This window comes from Dreissena polymorpha, chromosome 8, assembly GCF_020536995.1.
Source record: "Dreissena polymorpha isolate Duluth1 chromosome 8, UMN_Dpol_1.0, whole genome shotgun sequence".
Lineage (NCBI taxonomy): Eukaryota > Metazoa > Mollusca > Bivalvia > Myida > Dreissenidae > Dreissena > Dreissena polymorpha.
The window spans coordinates 73,866,577-73,888,975 of NC_068362.1; the positions used below are offsets into that span (position 1 = coordinate 73,866,577).

At 37.0% G+C, this 22,399-nt stretch overlaps 1 protein-coding gene across 1 annotated transcript in view; it reads right to left on the reverse strand.

Moving 5' to 3' along the window:
* LOC127841980 (nuclear hormone receptor HR96-like) overlaps positions 1-22,399 on the reverse strand; it is a 189,319-nt gene that overhangs the window by 162,011 nt on the left and 4,909 nt on the right. The window contains exon 2 of the mRNA XM_052371234.1: positions 8,710-8,915. The gene's annotated coding sequence lies outside the window, so the exon portion shown is untranslated. The remainder of the gene's footprint in view (positions 1-8,709; positions 8,916-22,399) is intronic.

Below are 22,399 nucleotides of genomic sequence, written 5' to 3' on the forward strand. Positions count from 1 at the left end.
GATTGTTAACAAGGCTACCAAAAATACAAAGCAACTTTACTATAAAGTTTAGTTCTGTCGCTAAACAAAGATATTGACGGGTGTTTTCACACCAAATTATTGATTATATGTCTGAAGTTAACGGTCATACAAAGTACAACAAGAGCTGTGTTTGTGAAACACAATGCCCCATACTGTGCCGCTTTGAAGCCGCACGGCAGCTATTTTAGAAAAAAAATACCTTTGACCTTGAAGGATGACCTTGACCTTTCACCAGTCAAAATGTGCAGCTCCATGAGATACACATGCATGCCAAATATTGAGTTGCTATCTTCAATATTGCAAAAGTTATGACCAAGGTAAAAGTTTTGTGACAGACACACAGATACAATGACAGACAGACAGGCCAAAAACAATATACTCCAGATCATTCAATCCAAGGAGCGGGGGGGGGGGGGGGGGGGGGGGGGGCGGGGGGGCAATCATGTTATGAAGATAACAATACGGATACAAATCTGCAATCAGTGCATATATAGGATTTAAAATATCGATAGAAATATTAAAAGGGACATCAATATTATTTCCAAGCAAAACATTTAATAAATCAACATTTCTGAAAATGTTAAGGTGTGAACCTGTTTGCCTACAGCAATGGTATTTTCCAAACAGATGTTCAGTCATAGTAATACAAGTACTTTTCACTGTGAGTTTTCATAATACAATTTGGGTCCTAACTAGCAAAATGTTGAAGACAACAAACCATGTAAATGGATAGATCTTGAATATTGGATGCCAATTTTGGGGCCAATTATATGTTATGAAGGTTGTGCTAGGGCACTCTTAGGCAAAAAGTCCCAGTTTCATCAAGTGTGCCAAGATTATGTAGCAATGATAAGTAATAAAGCAGATGAGAAAAAGAACATTATGCACTGAATTATGAAACATTGAGTAAACATGTGTGGAAAAGTAATCACAAGCCAGTGAAATTGTTTGTAGACTGACAAAGATCTCTTGACAATGTTTGCTCATATTTGCGTCTTCCAAGACGTCTGGGAACGGTGTTGATTTGGTTTGACTTGTTTTTACTGGCCAAAAAATGTATCTTTCTAAATTCAAATCCCATGAACTGACTGTAAAAAGCCTTGATAAGATCTTAATTAATTGATAAATAAATGAGAAATGATAGGAAAGGACAAAAATCAGTGCAATGAAGCGAGCCACTTGAAGTGTGTCCACATATCTGGAGCATTTCTCACTGAGGCTGCAACAGAATAATAAATCAAAGCGCTGAAGACACTGTAGGTGTTCGCTGTTGTACAAGTTTAGACGCAACTCAGTTTAAACAAGAAATATCTTTAAAAAATAAAATGGAAAAATTATTGTTAAATTAATCTAAAATAATATTTATCATTGTATTGTTGAAAACACATTAATAATCTATTATGGACATATCATAATTATATTGCTGAATATCTTCATTTTATATATTTCTGGTCTTAAGAAAATTCCAGGTCACCTAGTTCACGGATAGAGTCTTTATTATATAACGATTATTTTACTGGCTGCGAACTCCGGTGATGAACTGTATATAAACTCTGACTTTCACACACTTGCCGCGAATTGACCCGAAACCTCGCTGGTTGAAATGCAATTCATTAAAGTGAGGCCTCGCTTCCACTGCTCTTTATACTTTTATATGTTAACATGTTGACATGAATATGGAAGTAAGTACTAAATATGATAACATAGCCTTTAGTATACCGTATTTAACCATGTAAACCGCGCACCCATGTATAACGCGCACCCAATTTTTTTTAAAGCCAAAATGGAGAAAAAAAGAATTTAAGACCAAAAAAACTAGCAAAAAAAAGACCGAAAAGGGCCGCCATTTTTACTAGTGCGCAATCAATAATCAGGTTCATTGAAAAGCTTAATTTTGTATCCAACAATAGGAAGCATCATTATGATACGGAGCATGGGTTGCATAGCATTATATTTTTTTGACAATTTTGTAATTTCCTAACAACAAATTAACAGTCATCGTGCATTTCATGTAAAACATGGCAAATAAGAAATCATGTACATCATGTAATTCTTCCTCGGGGAAAGCCTGCAATTTTAATTTGAAGATGAATAAAAACTCGTAAAGACGATAGCAAATGAACGTTTAACAAAACACTGTTGAACGTTCAATATTTATACACACTGAGGTGCGATTGCATATTTTCACGTTCTCAAATGTCAATAAGTGTCTCAAATGCCAATTAGCGTCTCAACAAGTTGTGGCACAAATTAATTGCTCAATAAAAGCTTTCAATTACAAAGTACAAAAATACCCTGTTATCACCTACCAATACCCACGAAAATGACCTCGTTCACACCTACATTTACCTGCTCTCCGCTATGACGACAACAATCCTGATCGAAAGTCGTCAATAAAAACGTGTAAAAACACAAACAAAGACATTATTTCACATTTTATTCAAACATTTAAATTTTTGTCCAAACTGTTGCTACCCCGTTCGTACCTACTTTGCACAATATTTGTTGTTTCGACAACAGCCCCTTCACTCTATAAGATTATAGGGTGTAGTTTTCTGTAGTTGTCTGAAATAACAAAATGGCGGCTTTTACGCTCATTTACGTTAAGGAAATGACTTTTTTCACATATTTGCAACCAGGATTGCTTCGTACCAATGTATAACGCGCATCAACTTTTAAATGGGAAACTTTGAGGTAAGAAACTGCGCGGTAAACATGGTAAAATACGGTAAACGCTTTTGCGCTGGTAATTCTCTGAAAATAAAAGATGCACGCACAAACTGTATTTATGTCGAGAATTGATTGTAAAACTGTTCTATCTATTGAGCCTTTTCATTAAAGATAAAATTGTTTCATGCAGTAAAACAGTGTTACAATAACGCAGATATGTTTCCAATGTTCTGGTGACCGTGTTATACTCAAATCAGCCAATGGAATAAATGAAGTGTATTCATTCGTACCTAGCCGCGGGAAATTTTATTTGAATATTATTGGACACTTACAAAGGTCAGGTCAGGTGAAAAGCTGGCTTAATACAGCTTACGCCGAAAAATTAGGTTATAGATTTTTATATTGCAAGTTTTAAATGAACACAACCCATTCACATTTATAAAGAGTGTGTTTTAAAGCACAGGTCCAGACGTTGTTTTTTTTAATCATTAATAAAAAATAAAATTTAAGCTTCATTTTGGGAAAACAGGGCATATGCATAAATTGTCACGAAAAACATTATAAAATCAGAAACGTCCTTGATTAGCTTGTGTGTATTGCACAGGCTAATCAGTATGCACAGGCTTATCTTATTTGACATGCATTAAGCCCCGTTTTCCTTGAAAGCAGCCAATATGTACAGATTTCAGTGATAAACACTAGACTGGCCAATATCGTCTTACAAGCTGTTAAACACTATTAGTCATATAAACCCTCTGCAGTGTACCAGTGGTGAACTATAAACAGGCAAATGTGGTGGTTATCTTTCCTAGCAGACGCTAATAGCATTTGTCGTCTGCTGCAACAGGCAGTGGTTGTCTTTCCATACCATAGCTAAGGCTTCTCAGCACATACTGATTTGCAAAATATGGTCTGAAATACCCCCGTCACACCGGACTGGCGTCCTTATTGCGTCCTTACGGCGACCCAGGTCGCAGTGAGGACGTCATAGACGCCGGAGGGACAAAATAGGTCGCAGTGAGGACGCCGAAAATTGCTCAGGACATGAGCCCACGGCGACCACTTTAAACATGTTCAAAGTAGTTGCTGAAGTCCGGCGTTCTACGGCGTTCTTTTAATGACATTGTAGGGACGCCATAGAGACGCAGTAGTCGTAGTAGGGATGTGGAAGGGTCGCTGTAAGGTCGCCATGGACGTTGTGTGATCGCCGCTCGAACCCACAGAAAATGATCATTGACTGCAAGGCGACCATTCGGCGACCTTATTGCGACACTAGTACATCCTATGTACGTCTATTGCGTCCTCAGAGCGACTATGGCTGCAATAAGAACGCAGTAAGAACGCGAAGGACGCCACTCAGACACCCTATGGTCGGCTTTGGTCGCCGTAAGGACGCAGTATGAACGCGGTAAGGTCGCCTGAGGACGCGCAGAACGCCATAAACCAGGACGCTGGTGTGACAGCAAGGCGAAAAACAGCATTTTTACCAAAAAGGCATTGGCGTCCTTACTACACCAATCAGAAATTTCCAGAAACACAGTCTTAGGTCCCTGTAAGGACGCAAGTCCGGTGTGACGGGCTATAACATTTGTGTGAGCTAACGCTCACACTAACTAGAGCTTTGTCACAGACGTGATGAATACCCCCACATGCCGCATTGACACAGTATATTTTGCATGTTGTCTTCACAAAAAACAGTGGACACCATGCTAAATGTTTAAAATGCACTAAGTGACCTCGCGACCTAGTTTTTGACCTGGAATGGCCCATATTCAAACTTGACCTAGACATCATCTAGATACAACTTCTGGTGAAGATCAGATGAAAACTAAATGTTTAAAACGCATTAAGTGACCCCGTGACCTATTTTTGACCTGCCGTGACCCATGTTCGAACTTGGCCTAGACATCATCTAGATACAACTTCTGACCAAGTTTGGAGAATCTTGGATGAAAACTACTTGAATAAGAGAGCAGACACCATGCTCAATGTTTAAAACGCACTTAGAGACCCTGTGACCTAGTTTTTGACTCAGCATGACCAATATTCGAACTTGACCTGGACATCATCTAGATACAACATCTGACCAAGTTTGGTGAAGATTGGATGAAAACAACTTGAACTAGAAATGGCGCAGCAGAGGCCGACATATATCCCCACGCCGCATGTTTGACCCAGGGGCGCCCCATGGTTGGTAATGGGTCCATGCATAGTTGAGATTGACTGTATTGTCATAAGAGAAGTTCAGTATCAATTAGAAGTGAATCGGTGTAGAAATGAAGAAATTATAGTAAAAGACAATTTTGGGTGGGTGTGACCTATTATGGGCGGGGCGCCCCAGGGTTGGTAAAGGGGCCATACATAGTTGAGATTGACCTTATTGTCATAAGAGATGTTCAATATCCATTTGAAGTAAATTGATGTAGAAATGAAGAAATTATAGTCAAAGGCAATTTTGGGTGGGCGTGACCTATGTGGGCGGGGCACCCCAGGGTTGGTAATGGCGCCATGCATAGTTGAGATTGACTGTATTGTCATAAAAGAGGTTCTGTATCAATTTGAAGTGAATCGGTGTAGAAATGAAGATATTATAGTAAAAGGCAATTTTGGGTGGGCGTGGCCTATGTGGGCGGGGTACCCCAGGGTTGGTAATGGGGCCATGCATAGTTGAGATTAACTGTATTTTCATAAGAGAAGTTCAGTATCAATTTGAAGTGAATCGGTGTAGAAATGAAGAAATTATAGTAAAAGGCAATTTTGGGTGGGCGTGGCCTATGTGGGCGGGGCGCCCCAGGGTTGGTAATGGGGCCATGCATAGTTGGGATTGACCTTAGTGTCATAAGAGAGGCTCAGTATCAATTTGAAGTAAATCGGTGCAGAAATGAATAAGTTAATGTAAAATAACATAAAAAAATGAGTGAAAATCTCTGACCTGGCCTTGCCACCCCCATAACTTTTGACCCAGGGGTCAGATCAAAATTCCGTTACTGTCACAGTCGCACATATGCTCATAGCTACCATGTATGTAAATTTCAAGGTTCTAGTGCTAATAGTGTAGGAGGAGCAGGTGGCCAGGATGATCGGACAGACAGACAGACGCACATCAATACAATATCCCCACTTTTTCTCCGAAAAACGTGGGGACAATTAGAGAGCGGACACTTAATACGGAACGAAAGACAGACCAACCGACAGACAGACCAACAGAAAAGTTCACTCCTATAAACCCCCCTTTACTTCGTATGTGGGGGATTAAAAACTGTTGCCATTGCAGTGAGGGCTGAGCCCAGATAAAATCCCCACTAAGGAAGCCATCTCAGGATCTTAAGGAAAGAAATTAAGTACTGGTTCTTCCCAGAAAATGAGAGTCTCACAAGGCTTTTAAGCAATTAAGTCAAATACAAAGATTTTTTATTAATATATTAAAAGCAGAATTATCTATTGTTTTTAAGATGGCAGGGCTATAAAATATAGTAAATCACACTCCACATTTAGACTGTACTTGTAACTCAACAAAAATGTTGTTTTAAAATTAAGCATCATCTTACTGCTGTTAAATTCTTGATTTGAGCTATGTTCATAAACTATGTTCCTTTTAATTTTTTTCACAAAACAATGGCTTTGAAATAGCAATTCTTCAAAAAAGAGAGTTCAAATCATATATCGCATTTCTAATAAACTAAAGAATGGTAAAAATTGGCACTGAAAAAGACTTTGAACAAATGATAAAATTTGATTAACACACAAATAATGGTTTTCTACTGAATCAATCTTTGATAAATTAATATGAACAAGAAATATCTTTAAAAAGGATATACGGCGTTGATTGTGGTTGCAGTTAATGAAAGGTAAAGACTTCAATGAATGAGATCAAAGATAGCGAATGTCTTTTTCTGTGCAGTTCTTAGCTGCAGCAAACGCAGTACGGGATGATACGCGGAGTTTTAGCGGCTTATTTTACATTATTACATATTGCTGGTCATAAACGTATAGATACAAAACAGAAAACCAAAAGAGGAATAGAAGTGAAATTAAAACATATGAGTCAACCGGCCACACACGAAGTATCCGTACATATTTTAAATATTTATACGCGCGTTCTTCGAACAAACCTGTTTTAGTGGTTTGTCTGGCGTTGCTATTTGATTCGATTATTAACAGTATCGAGAATCATTGCGCTTATGCTTAATTCATTAGTCAATATGATGGCATAATTCTTGTTAAATTAATTAAAAATAATATTTATCATGGTATTGTTGTAAAACTCATTAAGGATCTATTATTGACATACCATATGATATCGCTGGATATCTTCATTTAACATCTGTCTGGTCTAAAGAAAATTCCAGTTCACCTAGTTCACTTTATTATGTAACGATTATTTTCCTGGCCGCGAACTCCGATCAGCACATAGGATAGAGACGCAGCGATGACCTGTATGTAAACTCTGACATTCACACACAGTGGCCGCAAATTGACCCGATATACCTCGCGAGTTGAAATGCAATGCATTAAAGTGAGTCTTCGATTCCACTGCTCTCTATACTTTAACATGTTAACATGTTGACAGGAATATGGAAGTTAGTACTAAATATGAGAACTAGCCTTTAAGTGTAAACGTTCTCGCGCTGAAAATCTTCTGAAAATAAAAGGTGGACGCACAAACTGTATTGATGTCGAGATTGAGTGTAAAACTGTTCTATCTATTAAGCCTTTTCATTAGATATAAAATTGTTTCATGCTGAACACGCAGTAAAACAGTGTTACAAAGACGCGGACATGTTTCCAATGTTCTGGTCGTATTCTCAAATCAGCCAATGCAGTCAATGAAGTGTATTCATCTGTACTTGGCCGCGGGAAGTTTTATTTGAATTCTAATGGACGCTAACAAAGGTCAGGCTGAGGTGAAAAGCTGGCGTATACAGCTAACGCCGAAAAACAGGAGAAGTGTTTTCATTTTAATACACAACTCAACCTATTTGGTACCCTTGCTGTGAACAAATCCAAAAGACTTACATCATTTAGAATTTCATGCTGGCATGGTTTAACATGATTTTTGAAGGGTTAAGTGTCACATTTAAGATGCATGGAGTCTTAATTATATGTTATTTGGCGCTAATTATTAGGCAAAGTTGTTGCTGTTGTTTTTTTGCTGAAAATGCAAATGAAAGAATTGATACCAGGTGGAGAATAGGGAAACTGTATTTATGGTCAATGACTTTTAAAGTCATAATGCCAAATCAGCGTTTTTTCTCACCACTTTGGGTACGCATCGAATTGGGAAAATAAGCATTGTTATCATCGAATCGGGAAATTTATTTATTAAGCTGAATACTTTAGTTGCATACAAACATTAGTATTAAGTGCTTTCCTTTGAAAGCTCGCTCCTATTTACAGTAAACAATAAGTTAATTCAACTAAACACTCTGCCGTTGATGAAACATTGTTATTGTCTGACAAATATGAACTTGGCTCAATGTTTGATGCATGATCATGGTTAAGTGCAAACTTATTATGACCTCCTTTTAAAAAACGAATGAGAGTCAACAGTACAATCAAGCTGCTATCATCAAACAATAGTATTGACCTTAATTCTGTGTAATGTGGGATTTGACTTTCTGTTAAAACTATGCTACATCATGATCATTATAAGGTTACTAAATTTGTAACAAAGTGCAGTCATGAATCATAAAGTAACATGTTTTCAAAATCATCATATAACTAATAACATGTTCTGCTCACTGAAAATGAGGGTTACAGGGAAAAGTACATTTTGCATTTTTTGTTGTCCTCTTTTCTCATCGTAACTTAGAGAAAGGGTTAACAATGGTTATAATTTTTCGATAACAAATATTTTTGGGCCTACTCAGTCATTTGCACATGGCTACAAACTAGCATATTCAACAGACAAAATAACTTAAAAGAAAAGGATTTTTCATATCGTAAGACAAATTTGGCTAAATAAAAATGTAAAGACTCAAGATTATTATAAGAAAAAGGCTGAAATGCTGTACCTACCATGTACAAATATGATTGCTGACCGACGAGATTATAACATCCCAATAGCGATTGCTGGTTTGAGACTGTTTACTTGTATACTGACAATGTTCCCCTTTTTGCCGACAATATTGGCCTGTATGCTGACAATTTGTGCCTGTATGCTGACAATGCTTCCAAAGTCCTCTAAACAAAGGTCTGAACTGTTTACAATGCAATTACGCTACCTGAAAAAAAACAAGCATTGTTTTAAAATCATAAAAATATGTCAGTCATTTAAAATAGATTTTCAATGATAAATCTTATACCGTATACTTGCGCTTATAAGACGCCCTCGCTTATAAGACGCACCATGACTTCGGACTTTATAATGGGTGGATTTAAGACTGACCCGCGCGTAAGACGCGGTCAAATTTTGCTGTTTTCATCGGCCCTAAAAAAAACGGCCGAAAAACGGCAGAATGTTAAAGAACATCATCAATTAGTAACACATTGAGAATTTTTCAAACTCGCGCTGCATACAATTAGTAATTCACGCAAGTCTGAAAAATTAAACAATCAAACAACAAAGTACATGTAAATAATATTTGTTTATTTAATGATGTATTAGTGGGTTTTAATTTATTTTCAAGTATTATTCATGCAATAAAAATAATTATCAAATTAACACAATTTCTAACAATTGCGTATTAAATCATTAGCCCTAACAATTGCAAACATATTACGTTCGTAAACTCAATGCACAAGAAAAATTGATCGTATCAGTCATCTTAATTGTATTGTTTGACAGGTATTGAAAACTAATAGGCAGATATTTTGAAAGCGTTTAGTTTCATTACCTAGATTATGCAAATTTTACGTCCATTGTCTATCAACAATAGGTAACGCCTTCTTTTATAAAATTAGCCAATCGCGTGATAGAGTGATAGACTCCGAAGCGCAGATCGAAATCACGTGTCAAGAAGAAAGCCATATGCGGATAATTGCAAGCGGTCGCTCTTTGCCCCCTTCATTGTTGGCCCCTAATAAATAAGGTGTCATCGGCATTAGGGGGTCGTCTGAATAAACGTGTTTATTTAACAATTGACAGTTTCAAACTGGTAACTTATTTCAGAGAATACCCTAATTGCCATTTATGTCTTAATTGACATTTAACGACGTCAAACAAAGACGATCAGGTGATACAATTTGTCAAGTAGCACTTGTAATCTACAGCGTGTTTATTTGACAATTAACAGTTTCAAACTGAGAATTGATTTTGCTTTTGTTTTAAGCATGTTGGCATCGTGTTGCCACTTACACACGTAAACTATAATGGCCAATTTATATGAAATTTAACGACGTCGCGCGCAGACAATCAGGTGATACGAACTTTTCAAGAATAATCACGGACAATATAATGTCTTACGCCCCAAAATAACATAATTCAAATTAAAAATAATAGACAACAAAATCAATAACGATACATTTTATTACAAGTAAATCGGTAACTGAACATAGTGTTCCGATACACGGTACGGGCCAATACAGACTTTAGAGAAAATGCAAATGGCTGCCGCGATGATTCAAAACAACTGACAAGTGTCCAACTTGGCTAGCATAAGCCCAGTAAACTCGATATTTTGAAAATTTTTGTTTATTTTCACCAGTATCTTGCTTATAATACGCGACCCCAACAGTAACTTATTAATTTGAGTCTTAAAAATGCGTCTTACAAGCGAAAGTATAGGGCAAGACCAGTGTGTCTATATAAGTGATTTACTACTCACTGTGGATTCATTTAATTTGACATTTGTTTATGGGTTGGTAAAATTAGGCCTTTTTGTTGGATCAGAAATGTGTGTCCTGTTTTTTAATGTATGGCATAAGCAAGAAGGGAAACTCCAATTCAACAAAAATTATTGACCTACTAATAAGATTGGTTTCACAACATGCTCACAATGTCCATGACTCAAAGCTCAAAACTAATATGCTCCAATCTGAAAAACAGACTTCCCTTTAAATTTACAATACAAAATATTGTATTAAAATGCTTAATTTTATTTCTTTAAAAAGCATCATGTTTATAACATAATTTTATTTCATACAATATTTGTTGTTGTTTTTTTTTATTGGTACAGACAATTCTTATAGCAGAAATAAAATTAGAAAAAAAATCAAACAAGGGCTGTTTGTAAAACATGCATGCCCCCCCCATATGGGCTGTCAGTTGTAGTGGCAGCCATTGTGTGAATACGTTTATTGTCACTGTGACCTTGACCTTTGACCTAGTGACCTGAAAATCAATAGGGGTCATCTGCCAGTCATGATCAATATACCTATGAAGTTTCATGATCCTAGGCCTAATTATACTTGAGTTATCATCAGGAAAGCATTTTACTGTTTCGAGTCACTGTGACCTTGACCTTTGACCTAGTGACCTGAAAATCAATATGGGTCATCTGCAAGTCATGATCAATGCACCTATGAAGTTTCATGATCCTAGGCGTAAGCGTTCTTGAGTTATCATCCAGAAACCATTCGGTGGACGGACCGACGGATGGACCGACCGACCGACGGACCGACCGACATGTGCAAAACAATATACCCCCTCTTCTTCGAAGGGGGGCATAATAAATCTCCAGTCAGCATTTTGTCAGTCTGCACAGGCTTATCAGGGGTGACTGGATTTGTGCTTAGAAAAGGTTTCCTTTAAAAAAAAAAATTCCATGAGAGCGAAAGTGCACATGAATTAAGCCTGGTTTTCTTAGAGCAAGGCTAATTTAAATACAACAAGGGCTGTTTGTAAAACATGCATGCCCCCCATATAGGCTGTCAGTTGTAGTGGCAGCCATTGTGTGTATATGTTTTTTGTCACTGTGACCTTGACCTTTGACCTAGTGACCTAAAAGTAAATAGGGGTAATCTGCCAGTCATAATCAATGTACCTATGACCAGTGTCCGACAAATTTCTTATATTTCAGGTAGCCCACTGGGCTACCAATAAAAATATTTGGTAGCCCATAAAATGTTCCTACAAAATGATAAGAGGCAGGTTTTCATCTTTATTTTATTTCTTCATTTACATATACAAAATATGTACACATACATATACATAATCTGTATCTGTATCTGTATGGTAGTCGAAACTAGCTCACTTATGAGCAAAACTTATCGAGGGTGTGGTGTGTGCCCTTTGATGTTAAAATGTTAGTAGCACGATTTAATTAGAACACTTTTGAATTGGTCACTTTTAGAACAAGTCACAACACTGTCTGGTAAAGAGTTCCAGTCCCGAATAGTACGCGGAATAAAAGAGTATTTATAAATGTCAGTGTTACTTGTTGCCAGTTTGATGGATTTAGAATTATGGTTACGTTGTGGGCGTTTGTTGACTTCTAGGAGATTGTCAGCGGGGACGGCCACCAGGTCGTAGATGATCTTGTGGAAGAAAACCAATCGTTGGTCTCTACGTCGGTCCTTCAATGGTTGCCATTTCAGTTCTTTGAGCATTTCTGTTACGCTGCTCTTGCTTTTGTAGTTGTTACAGACAAAACGTGCTGCACGCCGTTGTACTCCTTCCAGTTTGTCAATGTCTTTTTAAAGATATGGATCCCACACAATGCTTGCATAGTCCAAAATTGAACGTACTAGTGATATGTATGCCTGTTCTTTGAAGTTTTTGTTGCTGTGTCTTAAGTTTCTCCTCATGAATCCAAGAATACTGCTTGCTCTGTTACAGACGTTATTAACATGTTTATTAACTTTATTAATACAGCAAGTAGTCTGATGTACACAGTCAATATCGTTAATTAATGTTACAGTACAGGCACCGTGTACTTAAATGTAAATGTACCAAAGAAAATCATATACTATCCTACCGTAACCCAAATTCGACGACACCTAAATTTGACGATGTTCTATTTGTATCGATTAAATGGATGATTATTGTCTTGGAATCATTTCAAAGTAATACATCAGAGTTTAAAATTATTATTTTGTGCTATTAAACATTTCATTATTTCTTTCATTATTTGCTAAATATTGCTTCATGTAACCGTTACATCGTCGAATTTGGGTCACACTGGGATACATGTAGATATTACATGTATGTGCACATGTATGTGTACTTAAATTCGGACAGCACGTTATGTTGGAAACGTAAATAAAGCGTTTAGATGATCAATACGATTGACTCGTATGGTGTAAATCAATGCAATTGCCCTTTTTAACAACAAATACCGAGTTTCAAAAAATCAAGAATATTAAATCATTTATTTACTTGTATCCAACTTTAAGTACTGTCCGAATTTACGTAGCGCATCCGTATGTTACGACACTTGTGCGCAGTCAGTATACAATACAATAATTGTTTCAATAATGAAGGAACTGATATAGTGTAACGGTAACGATACAGTGTGTTTACATTATATTTTATTAAGAGGAAATGTCAATGCCAAATAATTCGCGAGATATCCCGGTACTTTAGTTGAAATTCACAACGAAACTTTTAATGGAAATTAAATGATCTCAATGTTGTACCCGCTACGAAATTCTTATTTACAAATAAATACACCCATGCCAATTTTTGAGCGCTTTTTATCTGGACAAAGAAATTCATTTATTAAATGTAGAATTTTGTAACCTAAAATAGCTGTACACAACGCGTGCAAAGCGTGGCAGGGGATTTACGCATGTTGCAATTGAACGGTCCTGATTGGAAGCTTATTGCATCATATCTTTAAATAGAACCATATGCCGAAATTCATTTGACACTTTAGAAAATTTCAAACGTTTGTGTATGACTTTTATCTTCTATATTACCCACCCATAATTTGGTTTAAAAAATATAAATTGGGCATATATGTTTTTTTTTATTAACAGTCGATTAATCCAATTAAAAATTGACAATGCAAACTAATTAGCAGGTGTTAACCGCGTTCACACCGATGTTATTAAAATTCATTTTCGGTTTCGTTACCGTTTTGAAGAATCCGCTATTGTTATGATTTATTTAATGTTCGGCGTCCTTGGATATTTAACGACATCAAAAACGTTGTCACTATTACTCATTGTTACGTTTAACAAAGAATTCCAAACTGCGAACTGATGTTGCATCATGTGCGCCAACGATCCAACCGGCTCTCATTATATTATTAGCAGACGACAAATGATGATTCTGATTGGATGATTAAAATACACTGTTACTGTTTACGACATTACCGCAAGTGATCGGTGACTGATTAGATAATTGATTGCACTTTGTTATCGGATAATAAGCAATACACAGTGTAGAAACACATGGTAAGCGTGTTTATTGTACGTATGTCTGTCAATAAAACGGGCTACCGCTCTTATAGATTTATAGTAGCCCGGCGGGCGTCAGCTGGAAAATTTCAGTAGCCCGATGAAAAATTTTGGTAGCCCCCGGGCTCCGGGCAATGGATTTGTCGGACACTGCTATGACGTTTCATGATCCTAGGCCTAATTATTCTTGAGTTATCATCTGGAAACCATTTTACTATTTTGAGTCACTGTGACCTTGACCTTTGACCTAGTGACCTGAAAATCAATAGGGGTCATCTGCCAGTCATGATCAATATTCCTATTAAGTTTCATCATCCTAGGCGTAAGCATTCTTGAGTAATCATCCGGAAACTATTTTACTGTTTCGAGTCACTATGACCTTGACCTTTGACCTAGTGACCTGAAAATCAATAGGGGTCATCTGCCAGTCATGATCAATGTACCTATGAAGTTTCATGATCCTAGGCCTAAGCATTCTTGAGTTATCATCCGGAAACCATTTTACTATTTCGAGTCACTGTGACCTTGACCTTTGACCTAGTGACCTGAAAATCAATAGGGGTCATCTGCCAGTCATGATCAATGTACCTATGAAGTTTCATGATGCTAGGCCTAAGCATTCTTGAGTTATCATCCAGAAACCATTTTACTATTTCAAGTCACTGTGACCTTGACCTTTGACCTAGTGACCTGAAAATCAATAGGGGTCATCTGACAGTTATGATCAATGTACCTATGAAGTTTCATGATCCTAGGCCTAAGCGTTCTTGATTTATCATCCGGAAACCATCTGGTGGACGGACCAACAGACCGTCGGACCGACCAACATGTGCAAAACAATATACCCCCTCTTCTTCGAAGGGGGACATAAAAATATGGGCTGTCAGTTGTAGTAGCAGCAATTGTGTGAATAGGTTTTTTGTCACTGTGACTTGACCTTTGACTTAGTGACCTGAAAATCAATAGGGGTCATCTGCCAGTTGTGATCAATGTACCTATGAAGTTTCATGATCCTAGGCCTAATTATTCCTGAGTTATCATCAGGAAACCACTTCACTGTTTCGAGTCACTGTGACCTTCACCTAGTGACCTGAAAATTAATAGGGGTCATCTGCCAGTCATGATCAATGTACTTATGAAGTTTCATGATCCTAGGCCTTAGCATTCTTGAGTTATCATCCGGAAACCATTTTACTATTTTGAGTCACTGTGACCTTGACCTTTGACCTAGTGACCTGAAAATCTATAGGGGTTATCTGCCAGTCATGACCAATGTACCTATGAAGTTTCATGATCCTAGGCCTAAGCGTTCTTGAGTTATCATCCGGAAACCATCTGGTGGACAGACTGACCCACCGACATGTGCAAAACAATATACCCCCTCTTCTTCGAAGGGGGGCATAAAAATATGGTAGGGCTGACAGAATGTGCAGTTATTTAGTGTGTTATCATGGTTGCATATCAGGCCTTTTCCTGGCATACTTTCAGGTCCAATAAACAGACCATTTCCTAAACCCCCTTTTTTTAAATCCCAAATTTCGAATTTTTTTTTAGAAAGAAGTGTAAATGATATTATTTTCTCTCAAATTTATTTTTTATTACATGTACATCTAACAAGTTATCAAATTATTTTAATGATTTATTTGATCTTGTTTTTCAAATGTTAATTATAATAAAGAGTTATATTAAATTCGTTTTTTCCCAAATCATTTGACTTTTGCATGAAAAAATCCCAATCCTGAACTTTCGTTTTTCCCAAAAATGGTCAGGAAAAGGCCTGCATATTTCCCATCCAGCTCCAAGTATCCTTCTGCCACACTACAGTAATCAACAGTTTGTTTTTAATATGAACATTGATCCTGAATATAATTTCCTAATCAATCAATCTGCATGGTAACATGAATGTCAATGTGCATTGAAACATGTTTACAGATTATGAATGCACCCCCTGTCACGTCTGTAACATCTGTATCCACAAGCAACTTTGATGATGGAGTCAATGACCAGACACATGGCTTACACCAACTTAACATTAGCTGTCAATGCAAACTAACTCATCAGCCAATCACTACTAGATGCCACTGCAGTTCTCCAGCTAGGCCTATATAAAAGGGCTCCCGGCTCTGCCCTTCCGAAGCCCCGCCCTGCCCTTATGAGGCCATGCCCTGCCCTTTTATTTATAACAAAAAAAGATTTTATTTTATGCCGGTAAATCTCTTATTACATTGTAATTAATGTATTCCTCAATGTAGACCTTTTATTTGCATGGTTTAATAAAAATTGGAATAATAATATTTTCTAACAATTATTAATAACATAAAAATTAATATGCAACAAGGAGCATTCCAGATACACCTGCGCACTCAACAGTGCCCTTTTGACAAAATAGTACCCCTGCCCTTTTCAAATCCTGGCTGGAGAACTGCCGCTGTACAGCGTCATAGCAATGGAATGAGCATTAAATGCATGATCACTAAGTTGCTGGAACTATCGATTTATTGGCAACTGGCCCTTAATTAAGCACTTTAATTTCTCCCCATTCCTTATTCCCCCTCCCGACATAGAATGCAACGATTATCTTCAGCAGATTTTTGCAATTTCTTCCATTGTGATATCATCTTCAATGACATTATTGTATGTCAAAAAGCACTCTAGGATGACTCAGAGCTTTAGAAGTATGTACTAAGTAGTTGGTTTTTGTATGTACTTCCAAGACATTGTTTGTGTTTATGTTTTAACCATTAATTGAACAATGTTTTTGTATTTGTAAATGAAATAAATATTGTTTATATGTTATTATACATCTTTGGATCATGGTGTTTCAGGGGTTTCACTGGCTCCCAAAAAGTTGTTGCCACTTTTTTGCAACCTAAAAAACATTATATATTTTAATTATTCCCCTATTTATTATTTGAATAACACTCATTCAATTAACTGTATTACATAAATTTAATTGCCTCTATTATTACTTGTATACATTTTACAGTTATATAAAGTACGAGAAGAAACTTCAGAAGTCATAATAAGCTTCATTTATAAATCATCAATAACATTATTAGCACATGACAAACGACACAAATAGCTTTTCAAAGAAACAAACTGCCTATTCAATATAATTGCACACTTAATACATGTACATGTCACAAAATCGGGCAGTGAACTCTTGATTGCAATTTAAAGGATCATAGTGTGTTCATGTATTTGATATTATTTATTAAAGGGGCCTTTTCACATATTTTGGCATGTTTTGAAGTTTGTCATTAAATGCTTTATATTGATAAATGTAAACATTAAATTTTAAAAGCTCCAGTAAAAAATTTAAAATAAAATTTAAAAAAGGAAAAAATAGTAGCCCTCAGCAAGGCTCGAACCAGTGACCCCCGGAATCCTGAGGTAAAAACGCATTAGCTAACTGAGCTATCCTGCCAAGCATCCATAAGTTGCGTATTTAATACGTTATATAAGCAATCTTCGTAGTTTCACAAATTTAAACGACAACAACAGAACTCTCCAAATTATTCAATCGTTTCGCGTTGCAACGCTTTATAATTCTTAGGTTTTGAAATCGTCAAAAGATGCATATAATGGCTATGTTAGACCATGGCAAATGTTCAGTAATACTGTTTCCTCACAAATATCATAACTAAACCGGAAATTTGCGAATTTGAAACAGCTTTTTTCAATTTTGTTAATTTACCAAACCGTGAAAAGATCCCTTTAATCAATAACAATAAGTATTCTAATGTTATTTTAATGCGATTTAAATAACCACAGGCTTAAGTAAAAAGGAAGACCTTGCCTTTCTTCTGGGTGTTCCTTTGATGAATTATCTGAAAGTATGCTGGTTTTTGTATTTACAATGCAGTAACATATTTACAGGTAACATACAATAAGTGTTTTCAAAGGAAAAAAAAACTATTAAACAAGAGCTGTCACCATAGAATGATATATGCCCTGACCCCCCCCCCCCCCCCAGGTCATTGAATGGTCAAGGTCAAAAACACATACGTCTGAAGAAAGGTCTTGTCCAAAGGGATGTGTGTCCAAGTATGAAGCGAATCGGTTTAGTATTAAGAAAGTTATGGACAATGTTAAAGTTTTCAGATGGACGGACAGACCAGACTGACAGACGGACTGACAGTTTAAAAACTAAATGCTCCCTTCGGAGGGGGGGGGGGGGCATTCTTGAGACATTTAATACTAGGTGAGTGTAGCAAGATTGTTAACGTGGTGAAGAAATTGTTTATTGTACAAAGAAGATTTTTGTCTGAGCAAACATACAGTTACGAGTTTTTCAGGTTTATCAGGTGCCAAAAGGCAGTAGGAATGATAACTTTGTAGAGGTTGTTTGTTAAACAAAGTAAATGTTTATGAGACACAAAATTGAATTATAATTCATCATGATGTTGCGATCATGGCAACACTACTTGCATATGGCGTGAGGTTTATAGAGAATAACAGGTTACTGTCCCATCGTTTTGTAATATATCAGGCGAGGCTTAGAATAATATAACGTCAAGGCCGAGCCGTTATTTTATTCGTGTCGAGTCTGATATATTACAAAACGATTGGACAGTAACCTGTTTTTTTGTTTATCATACCACACTTTCCTAAAAATCTGCAAAACAATCCATTTTTGATGTTTAAAATGTACGCTGATTTTGCTGATCCGGCTTTTACACGTTAACATACATGTAGCAACGGCGTTCTAAAAGACGACACGAATAAACGCTTAGTTTAAACATCGTATTGTTTTCACTACGAATGGGAAGAGTACATCCGCTTTAATATAAACGTCTTGAATTGGATATCAGGAATGGATTGCAACGATAAATTCGAAGAACACACTTCACCGAATAGTTTGGAGACGCCATTTTGGAGATGTGTATTGAAATTGACATTTTATGATGGTTTCAACATTGACATTAGCGTGTTAAATCGTTTGTTTAAATAGTTGAAGATTAGCATACAGTTATCATTTGTCTTGACTTTCTGTGCAACACTTACACTTGCGAGTGCAACGACTATATCGATATTGAAGACTAATTGTCCCATTGATTACGTCATTTAAGTTCTGTAGTGCGGGCTGTGGTGATTTTTAAAAAATAAACGTTTCTGTGATTTAGCCCTAGGCTCTAAAATTATGAACAAGATTTTTAAAGTTTGCACAAAATAGGCCTTATTTAAGCATATGTTCATTTTTGTGACCACCGGGGCAGGGTCAAATTTGACCCCAGGGGTATAATTTGAAAAAACTTGGTAGAGAACTATAAGATTTTAATACATACCAAATTTGGTAGAAATAGGCCCAATGGTTATGGACAGAAAGATTTTTAAAGTTTGCACAAAATAGGTCCAATATTAACATATGTTCAATTTTTTTACCCCTGGGGAACGGTCAAACTTGATTCCAGGGGCTTAATTTGAACTAACTTGGTAGAGAACTATTAGATGTCATTACATACCAAATTTGGTAGCCATATGCCATATGGTTATGGACAGAAAGATTTTTAAAGTTTGCACAAAATAGGCCTTATTTAAGCGTATGTTCATTTTTGTGACCCCCGGGGCAGGGTCAAATTTGACCCCAGGGGCATAATTTGAACAAACTAAGTAGAGAATTATTAGATGTCACTACATACCAAATTTGGTAGCCCTACAGTTACATGTATGGACAGAAAGATTTTTAAAGTTTACACAAAATAGGTTTTATGTAAGCATATGTTCATTTTTGTGACCCCCGGCAGGGGTTTTTTTGGACCAATTTTATAGCCGAAATTCGGCTATGTTCCCAATCCCAAAAAGTATACTTTTTTCCCAAAATGTGGCAAAAAATTCCCAATTTCCAAAAAAAAAAAAAAAAAAAAAATTTTTTTTTTTTTTTTTTTTTTAGAAAGAAGTCTAATGCGTATTTTATCTCAATTTCAATTCAAATACATCTAACAAAGTAACAAAGTATAATATGATTTTGTTCTTTTAATTTAAATGATTATAAAGAGTTATATCAAATTTAGTATTTCCCTAATCAGTGGACTTTTCATGTGGAAAAAAAGGCTAATGAATTTATTTTCCCAATTTCATGAAAATGCCGATCAAATTCCCAATTCCAAAGCCATGGGCTATCTTCCCAAAAAGTGGAAAAAAAACCCTGCCCGGGCAGGGTCAAATTTGACCCCAGGGGCATAATTCGAACACACAAAGTAGAGAACTATTAAATGTCACTACATGCCAAATGTGGTAGCACTAGGCCCAATGGTTAGGGACAAAAATTTTTTAAAGTTTGCACAAAATAGGCTTTATATAAGCATATGTTCAATTTATTGACCCCTGGACGGGGTCAAATTTGACCCCAGGGTTTGAACAAATTTGAAAGAGATTCACCCAAGGAACATTTGTGAGAAGTTTTATCAGAATTGGACTTGTAGTTTAGGAGAAGAAGATGTTTAAACAAAAAGTTAATGCACGCACGCACGCACAGACTCACGCATGCACGACGGATACAGGACCATGACATTAGCCCCGCTGGCCTCTGGCCAGTGGAGCTAAAAAAGTAACAGTTCCACTCCTGGGCTCAGTTAAACCGCTGACCCTTGGAGTAAAAGTTTAACGCTTAAACCACTTGGCCATCTGTCCTGACAGTGTTTTTTTTCACTTATAGGGGAATGGTGGCGGGGCCCGTCCAAAGGGGACAAAATGCGTCGTTTTTCAGGAAAAGGGGAAAATAAAAAATTTACTTGTTTATATGTAATGATATTTATTATATTAATACACATGTTTAAATGAATATTATATTAACAGCTGAATGTCTTTGACTTTTTTCTTAAAATTAAAATATAAATCAATAATTTTTTCAACATTAGTTTCAGACAGTCCATGCAGCCTTCATGCACAGTCTCAGTTTTCTTAGCCATTTTGAGTCTAATTGGGATCTTTTAAATCGATAAAATGTCAAATTAGAGCATTTTTATCCCCACGCTTTTTGAAAAAAAGGTGGGGATATTGTGGTTATCTCCGCCGTCCGTCCGTCCGTCTGTCTGTCTGTCCGTCCGTCCTGGCCACTATCTCCTCCTACACTAAAAGCACTAGAACCTTGAAACTTACACACATGGTAGCTATGAGCATATGTGCGACCCTGCACTATTTGGAATTTTGATCTGACCCCTGGGTCAAAAGTTATAGCGGTTGGGGTGGGGCCGCGTCAGAAATTATCACTCATTTTTTTAGGTTATTTTACATTTACTTCTTTATTTCTACACCGATTCACTTCAAATTGATACTGGACCTCTCTTATGACAATACGGTCAATCTCAACCATGCATGGCCCCATTCCCAACCCTGGGGCGCCCCGCCCACATAGGCCACACCCACCAAAAATTTCCATTTACTATTATTTTTTCATTTCTACACGGATTCATTTCAAATTGATACTGAACTTTTGTTATGACATTAGGGTCAATCTCAACTATGCATGGCCCCAATCCTAACCCTGGGGCGCCCGCCCACATAGGCCACACCCACCAAAAAATTCCATTTACTATAATTTTTTCATTTCTACACGGATTCACTTAAAATTGATACTGAACTTCTCTTATGACATTAGGGTCAATCTCAACTATGCATGGCCCCATAACCAACCCTGGGGCCCCGCCCACATAGACCACACCCACCCAAAATTCCCTTTACTATAATTTCTTCATTTCTACACCGATTCACTTCAAATTGATATTGAACTTCTCTAATGACAATACAGTCAATCTCAACTATGCATGGCCCCATTACCAACCCTGGGGCGCCCCGCCCACATAGACCACACCCACCCAAAATTGCCTTTTACTATAATTTCTTCATTTCTACACCGATTCACTTCAAATTGATACTGAACCTCTCTTATGACAATACGGTCAATCTCAACTATGCATGGCCCCATTACCAACCCTGGGGCCCCGCCCACATAGACCACACCCGCCCAAAATTGCCTTTTACTATAATTTCTTCATTTCTACACCGATTCACTTCAAATTGATACTGAACTTCTCTTATGACAATACGGTCAATCTCAACTATGCATGGCACAATTACCAACCCTGGGGCGCCCTGCCCACATATGTCACACCCACCCAAAATTGCCTTTTACTATAACTTCTTCATTTCTACACCAATTCACTTCTAATTAATGATGAACTTCTCTTATGACAATACGGTCAATCTCAGCTATGCATGGCCCCATTACCAACCCTGGGGCACATCTAGGTCAAACATTCGGCGTGGGGATACGCGTCGGCCTCTGCTTCGCCATTTCTAGTTTATCAATAAAATGGACCAAATTGGAATGATTTTATCAACAAATATTGACACAATATAGATACATCAGGCTTTTTCCTGGCCATTTTGGGAGAAAAATGCAATTAATGTGAAAAGTCCATTG